Source organism: Cervus canadensis, chromosome 16, assembly GCF_019320065.1.
Source record: "Cervus canadensis isolate Bull #8, Minnesota chromosome 16, ASM1932006v1, whole genome shotgun sequence".
In the NCBI taxonomy this organism is placed as follows: Eukaryota; Metazoa; Chordata; class Mammalia; order Artiodactyla; family Cervidae; genus Cervus; species Cervus canadensis.
The window spans coordinates 30,080,257-30,087,764 of NC_057401.1; the positions used below are offsets into that span (position 1 = coordinate 30,080,257).

General features: G+C 49.9%; 1 pseudogene; it reads right to left on the bottom strand.

Moving 5' to 3' along the window:
- Window positions 1-1,271: 1,271 nt before the first annotated feature.
- On the bottom strand, window positions 1,272-2,182 carry LOC122454155 (annotated as a pseudogene).
- Window positions 2,183-7,508: the final 5,326 nt, after the last annotated feature.

Genomic DNA, 7,508 nt, shown 5'->3' on the forward strand with positions numbered 1-7,508 from the left:
TTCACCTGATTGAATTCAATCTATTTTTATTCATTGTTCACCATGCATAAAACTCTTTTTTTCAGAATTCCTTTTAAAATTTCTTTCTGATCCATGCATCCTTTATTCCATGACCAACTACTGTGTCATATCCAAGCAACAGTATACAAACTGGTGATCCATCTTAATCCAACTGGACAGCAATTTAAGGCTTTCAAATTTGGGGGGAGAAAACCATTTTAATAAAACCAAAGACTCCCTCAAACCCAAACCCCAACCAGTACAAGTAGTGTAGCAGTTTTAGTATTTTTACACTTCTGATGCTTATTGGCACAACTCCTGTGTCAAACCCAAGTAACTCCTAAACTAAAAATTTAGTGAAATTTTAATTATGTAATTTTTTCAAAGCATAAACTTGTAATTTTTGTCTCAGAAATGTTATAACATTTTTAATAGCAAAATATAGGAGTAAAACATATTAAGAAAATGTATTCAGTCATTTACATTACAAATAAATTTGCAGTTTTGTTGTTGAAGCCTGACAAAAGAAAATTACTCATTAACAATCCATGCACAATGTAACTGCAAATATGTACAGCACTTTAAAGAAGCCTACAAGGAGGACTTCACAGAATGGACTTTACAGTCCACTAGATTCTTTGTTAGACTAATCAGATGATCAAAATATTAAAACTCTGTGGATTAGTAATAAATTTACGCTTTAAAAATCCTATTTACTTTTGTATAAGAAGGCTCCAGTTATATTTATATCGTTCCAGTTGGTGAAGCTGTTCACAAGTGTTCCAATAAATTACCCCTTAATTGATTTGTGTGGGGGAAAGATCAGCATGTTAACAAAAATTAGCAAAGGAATTTTCATCACAATGGTTTCCAGTTACACTACCACAGCTTCACAATGGATTAGAGCCACGAATCCAGTGGGTCAAATACTGATAACACTGGTGGAGAGAGGTTGAATCCTACAATAAATGATTCCCACCTGATGGGCAAGGTGGAGAAAGGGGTGTGAGCATCCCTTTTACAGCGCAAGAAAACGATCCCCCCACTCAGCTCTCCTTTCCATTCCACAAGGCAACAAAGCTGGAAATCACAACTGTTCGGTTTAACATGATGTGTGAGTTAGAAGAACCTCTATATACCAAAGACCAAGATGTCCTCAGGTCTTTGATTAGGACTCCCAAAACGCTGGGCATTTCCTAGTGGTTATCAGGCCCGTGACAGCCATCCAGTTGAAGCACGTTTACAGTTGATGAAGTAAAATCAAGTCATATTCAGGAATTAGGAAGTTCGTGAGATATGAACTGTAGTAGACTTTCTAGGTATTGCATATATAAAACTCTATGTCATTATCCTCGGTCTCTTTGACCCAGAGGGGCTCCACGGCCCCGGGAAAGCGCTTGTACATGGCCATGACCTCGTCCTGTGTGCCGCGGAAGTATGGGAGAGGTGACTTTAAATATCTGTCAATGCTAGGGAAAGCATCAAAGCAGTGTGTTTTCTTGGTATCGGGAAAAGCCACACGCAATCCACACATCAGCGGCGAATGGAGAATTACAGCTGCACACTCGTACCTGGAGGCCAGGTCTACCATGGGGTAGGAGCTTCCAAAAGCTGTGACCAGACAAGATGATGTTCTCAGGACTTAACGCCATATGGGGTGCAGCGCCCGCCAGGCGGCGTCGGTATCAGTTTAGAGGGCTTGCCCGAGCTGACGTCGTAGCCCTAGTCGAGGTAGATGTTGCAGTTGATGCACGAGCGGAGGCCGATGTATCAATAGAAGCTGCGCCTCTGGCCCAGGCCCACGGCGTTGCGGTGGGAGAGAACAGCGCGCGGCGCCTGGAGGGCTCCCAGCACAAGAACAGGCAGCCGAGCCGCTTGTCCCAGGCGGTGAGCGAGAAAACTTCGACGTTCAACGGGAGCATCTCCAAGTGCGCGCGCTCGCTCCGGGGCAGGCTGCACGCGCCCCGCCCCGCGCCCTCCTCTGGCGGCTGCTGTGCGGCTGGGCCAGGGCGGTGGCGGTGGCGGCGGCCGAGGCCAGGGAAGGTCGCCAGCACCGTGCAGATGGGCTCAGGAGTCGGCAAGGCCAGCTTGACGGCGATGCGGCTCCGGCAGGCCCAGCAGCAGAAGAGCCAGCTCCGCTTTCCAGCGAGAAGCCCTGCATCCTGGGGTCTGGTTTGGGCATCCAGGCGGCCTCGAACCCGCGGCCGCCGGCACGGCAGGTAGGCAGACTGGCTCCGCAGCGCAGGCGAGCAGGGCAGCTGCGGCCAGCCTGGCGGCTGGACCTGGAGGAGCTGGGAGGCGTGGCTGGCCTAGGCCGGCTTGGCGCTTCCAGCCCGGCGGGTCAGCGGTCGTCCCGGGGGCAGGCAAGGCGCGGACGGCCCCGCGCCCTGCGCCGCGGACAAAGCCCGTGGCAGCCCAGCCTGCTCGAACGCGCGATCCCTGCCTCCCTTCATGAGGACTGACCTTTTCAAACACGTCTGCTAGGTTCTCAGTCGCTTGAGAACGCCTTGTGGACTGGAAGAACAAGGGTCCCTTTTCTTCGGAGCGGAGCCGACTGTCTCTCACTAGCGAACGGTTTGTTCAGACCATATATACACAGTCGTTCCAACTTAAGCCAAAAATTCAAAAAGGCAATTAAGCTAGTTCTCTCCACCCCCACCCCCCACCCCCCGCCTCCCCGTCCCAGTGTAGGAAATGTCAGTACCCACCTGGGAGGCCAAGTCCCAAGGAAAACAGCTTGAGTGAAACTTTGGATGTCATTTAAACTATAAATTTAAAGCAGTGATGCCAGGATATCAGGAGAATTTACCAAAAAGATAAATACTGAAAAGGAATACCGAGAAGCCAGTTGGGCTCAAAGGGCGGGGCATGTGTCCAAGCACCTGTTCACGGTAGAGTCCAGATTTCCTCTGTTGGGTGTCTCTTATATCCTGCCAACTATGCCAAGCAAATATTGACAGGAAATCAGTTAACAATCAAGAAGCCAAAAAGAATTTGATTCAAGTCAAACTGAGGATTGTAACCCAGGAGATAGAGCCTTAGAAGCTCTGAGAACTCTTGTCCTGTTAGCAGCCCAAGGCATAGTCATAGGCATTTTTGAGACAAAGGAGCCTACAAAATGACATTTGACATAAAGTTCACCAAAGATACATTGTCCAAGTAAACACAAAGCAAGCAGTTTGTCACTCTGACCCCCTATGGAGTTGGGAAAGGATGGTCATCTTTAAGAAGTTGCATTGCTAGGGTCACAAAAAGAGGGGAAAATATCTCTGCTGTGGAACAGGTATTCCCCTCTTTCAGGACGTCTGGTGTGTATCACAGGATGCACACTCGGAGGGAAAGGGGAGGCTGAAAGGGGCGGGGGCATGAAGGGAAAAAGAGTTTTGTGTTAAATTTTATTGTCTTGCCTTGAAATAGAAATTTTATTTCCTCACAAATCATCCAATAGTTGACCCATTTCCCCAAAAGGCACGAGATCATATTTCCAGTTTTGTACCAAGTGGAACCCATCTTTGTGTTCATCCCCTAAGGCCACAACACTGCCAGGCTGGTTTTCAAAAAACACAGAGAATCATGAGGTATCCCCCTTTTGAACAGAGTAGACTGATTACCAAGAAGCTTCCACAAAGGCCCCTCAACAGAATTGGAGAACTCAACACAAAGGGAGAAGAGCTGAGATCTCAGATCAGTCAGAAATCAGTGAGCGCATTGGGCTCCATGGGTACCAGTTGCAGTTACTCGCCAGCTTCAGATTACTTCCTACCCTATTTTAACAACAAGAATTGTTAAAAGAAAATTCAGAGAGCTTTACTGGATATAAATGTTTTATTGAAAAAGAAACAAACTTCTCAAAAGGAAAGATTTCAAATTCAAAACTAGCATGAAACTCCAGAGCCTTGATGTCTCAGGGCAGCGTATAAAGTGAACGTGAGGAAACTGTTTGACCTTTACAACAATTGGTTATTACGCTGGGGGTTTCCAGGGAGCAGGGGACTGGTTAAACTGATTATCCTACTTCGTTTTAAGAAGATAACAACAGTTTTTTAAAGACCATTTTCAAAGGCATTTGTAAGGAATAGCCTGAGTAAAAGTAACCGTGTGTTTTGAACAAATTCAATTTAGTTTTGCTTACGTGCCTTATTCAGTTTTCTCGATCGGGGGAGTTTTCACGGCCTATCTATGTTTTATTTCTTTTCACCTCACTTTATTCATGCCATTTTATCCCCTGCACCTCCGGATCTTTCAAGATTTCAAACTCTTTTGAAACTCGGTTCTCAGTTTCTAGGGGACAGCACCCTCGAAAAGCTCCAAAACTGACATCTGCCTTTGGACACAATGTTGCGATCTGCGCTGTGCCCGCCGGCTGGGTGCCGCCACGCTTAAGTCTCTGGTCGGCAGCGTTTTGTCGATCGCCCTCGGGCAAGTGCAGGGGGGCGGTGTTTTCTCCGTAGTTTCCGCCAGAGCCGAGCTGGCCCTTTCTCTGGGTCGCAGCTTTGTAACAACTGAGTCACAGCGCTCACGTCTACACCTGCGGCACAGAGAATCCTGTCAGCGAAGGAAGGGGGAGTGTGGGGTGCCAGACCCTAGACGGCGCCCGGGGAAGAGAGTACAGATTTTCAATCACCGCTGAGTTCAATCCTCAGGGACTATTTTGGCCCCCGAGAAATCGCAGTAGGAGAACGATTCTAAGACTTGTAGTTAACATTCACCGAGCGTTGAGACGGTGCTGGACGTGGCTCTAACCCGGCGCCCCACATCAGCCCGGGACAGGGCGTCTATACTCTAGTTCAGCTTCCCTTTTCCTTAGGGAGGTGAGGCGCCTGGCGCCGGGAAAGGCGCCGGGAAAGTCACCGAGAAACTCTGAGACCCTAGCGGTCAGCGGCCAAGAAACATCGGGTTTGGTGGAAGGAAAGGTGCCGCCGCCAACAAGACACCCAGCGGGTAGCAGACTCGCCTTGTGTCAGAAAAATGGCAGCCAGTCTGCCTCCCAGAAATGTTACTAGATGTTACTAGATCCCCAGGTCGGGGCGAATCCCGGCGCCGCGACGCTGACCCGGCGGCACGAAGCGAGCGGAGCTAGGGCCGAGAAGGGACAGCACAGGGGACCTGGGGCCCACGCGAGGGAGACAAGTTCCCTTTAGTGCCGGGAGGGTGGATGCCAAAGAGAAAGCGCCGGCTCGGCGCTTGCAGGCCGAAGTGCGGCTGAGAAACCCCCGGCTGGGCGGCTGGAACAGCCCGCAACCTTGGCTCCCGGAACCTCCACTGGCGGCGCAAGATCCAGGGGCGCTCCAGAGGGTTACCGTTGAGCGCAGACAGACCCAGAGACTCGGTGGAAAACTACACTTACATTATAATAACACAAATGAGAATAAGTCCTCAGGCGCAGATATAAGTAAAAACAAAACAACAGGATCGCACCGATTGCAGCGCAAACCACACCGAAAAAGAATTTCTGCAAGCCAACCGTTCAGAGAAGCTAACTCTACAAAGATCAGACAGCAGACACCGTGGATAGGTATAGTCTACTGCGATGGCCTGAGACCTGGGACCCTTTGCTGCAGTCCTGCAATGCTTGCACCTGGACAAAATGTCTCCTCCAGAGGCACCAAGATAAAAGAACCTATAAGGTACTAAAAAGAACCGCGTGCCTGCCCAGTTGGGGCAAATTCTGGACAAGGAGAAACAAAAAGACCTAAAATCCCACCTGCCACTTACACAGAGCAGAGAGCAAGAGCAGGGTACTGCTCACGCTCCTTGCCCACGACACCCTCTAAGGTGTTGGTAAACCACCCAATCCACCAACCCCTGGGCACACCCCATCCTCACGCCTTATAAGGAACCAGCTGCCCCACCTCCTTGAGAAAGCAAGTTCTTAGCTCCTCTGCAGCAGGGGCCCCAGTAAAGACTCGCCTGAATTTCTCATCTAGCCTCTCTTCAATTTTTATTGATTAAAGAGGCCAAGAACCCTGGTTAATAACACTGCCATTAAATGATTACTGTCACTCTTGCTAAATCAGTGTTGGCCATGCTGAAAATCACTGGGCAGGACATACTACAGCTTATAAGACTTGTTGATTTGTACAAGAGTGAACTGGGAAGCAGAGGTTAACGTGGAACTTGCCAAGTTGAAACCAGCTCTGAGCAAGTACATTGCTTCTGGCCACTTGCTCTGAGGATGGGGATGGCCAAGGGGCTGCGACCCTGAGAAAGTGCCAACTGGGCTCTAATTTTGAGTTCTGAGAAAACTCCGGTCCTGGCCAGGGCCGCAACCTCCAAAACGCTGACACAGAGGCTCTAACAGGGCCGGTGCAGGGACCCAGCCATACAGGCAGAGTTCAGCAGCGTTGTGTTCAAAGGCAACTATTCATTGTGGAGCTTTCAAGGCACTAAAAATAGCGGAGACTGAGAAATGAGGGTATTAACTCTCAGGAAAGATCAGAGTTGCAGGGGATAAAATGAGATGAATGATGTGGGATGAAAGGAAATAAAATATAGATAAGGCTTGAAAATCCCCCTAGGGGACAAAACGGTTTGGGCCACATAAACAAAACTAAGGGTTTCCCAGGTGACTCAGTAGTAAAGAATCCACCTGCCAATGCAGGAGACACAGGTTCAATCCCTGGGTTGGGAAGATCCCTTGGAGTAGGAAATGGCAACCCACTCCAGTATCCTTGCCTGGACAATCCCATAGATGGAGAAACCTGGCGGGCTACAGTCCATGGTGTGGCAAAGAGTCCTGTCGGATTTTGCGACACACACACACACTGCCACTAAGGGCTACAATCACACGAGGCCAATCTCATCGTTCCACCACCGTCCAGGGGCATCAGGCAGACACCAGCTTTGCGAGGTCCCACAAAGCGACCACATAGGGGAGGGGTCGACGCGCCAGGCCCAAACTTTGGCTTTGGAGCTTCTGCGGCACCGCAAACGAGGAACCATCAGTCAGGACTTGCTGTTCTGAAACCGGAATTTGCTACGACTGAAAACTCGCAGGCCGCAATGAAGGGCATCTTGCTACCCTAAGGAATCCCTCCAGCCCGGCTTGCTCAGACTGAAAAACCCCAGCAAGGTTTTTAACCTTGCTTAACCTTGCAAGAGCAAGGTTAAGGCCCGACTTTCTACGACTGAGAAGTCGCAGGTGGGGCTAACCCGCTGCTGGTCCTGAATAGCGACTCGCTTTGCTCGAGAAACCACGCTGACCAGCGCTTTCTCCAACCGCGATTCGCAAAACACGGATGCCAGCGCCGCAACTTGCGCTGGCTCTAAGCAACGCGGCCCGGGAGCAAGGAGCCGCGCAGGGACGCAGGAGGAGCACCCAGGCCACCGAGAAAACGACTGCATGCACCCGTGTTCTGTGATAGAAAGTGCCACCGGTAACAGGGGTGGGGAAGATGTCCTGGGAGAACTTAGGGGTTCGATTGTGTAGAGCTTTCCCACGCCCTGCGCTCCGGTCGAACTGGAAGGTGAGTTCTGTGCCGCACGGCGGTTTCTGGGCAACTTACTGC